The following is an 862-nucleotide window of genomic DNA, read 5'->3' as shown; positions in this document are numbered from 1 at the left end:
ACAATTAAACTAAGTCATAACTGCATATAAGGTAATTTAAGCTGAACCATTGAACAGTTTAAAGGTAATTTAACATTACAAGGAAATAAGAGTGCAAAATACTTGCACAATAATATTCGATTTCAGTAAAAATACAATATAATGGCTTATAGAATTGTATTTTTTAATAAACATCGATTCCTTACCAAATCACTAATACTTTCGTCATTGAAGTTGAACTGAATATAATATTTGCTCCGAAAATTAATTAGGCAATTTTTTTTAAATATCTATGTTTACTATTTGGCAGGATTAAAAGGTTGTATTATATAAAATTAAGATAATTATTGCATATGCAGTTTTCCAATAAATTCAAACTGAAAACTGAAAAATTAGCTTTCTGGACGCAGTGGTGTGCAAATTTAAAAATAACTTTATGGAACTGTGACCCCCACTAAGCAGCACAGTTTGATGGTGCAGTCTTTGACACAATAATATTTTGAAGGGGCAGCTAATGAAAATTTACAGTTATGTTTGATACCAATATTTTGCTATTTATATTTGGCACAAACGACAGGTGTAATTGCCTGCCGATTTGATATTCTTCAGATCTTATTTGAACGATATGATATTTTATAAATTTACGTAGGGTTAAGAGTAAATTGCCTTATTTATTGTTTCCTAGGATTTAATTACTTCGATATTTGCACTAAATAATACACTTCTGGATGATCGAAGGTCCTTCTAATTTCCTTCTAATTTCTTCTAATTTCCTTCTGTTCCTTCTAATTTCCTCTGTGTCCCGGAGTTCACCTGGAGCTTGTTGCTCGTAGCTAATTGTTTTAGAATATTGAGCTGATTCCAGGACGTTATTGTTTTTAAA

Source organism: Halyomorpha halys, unplaced genomic scaffold (genome assembly GCF_000696795.3).
Source record: "Halyomorpha halys isolate HHAL.00 unplaced genomic scaffold, Hhal_1.1 Scaffold1741.1, whole genome shotgun sequence".
Classification (NCBI taxonomy): Eukaryota; Metazoa; Arthropoda; class Insecta; order Hemiptera; family Pentatomidae; genus Halyomorpha; species Halyomorpha halys.
This window is presented reverse-complemented; position numbering follows the sequence as displayed.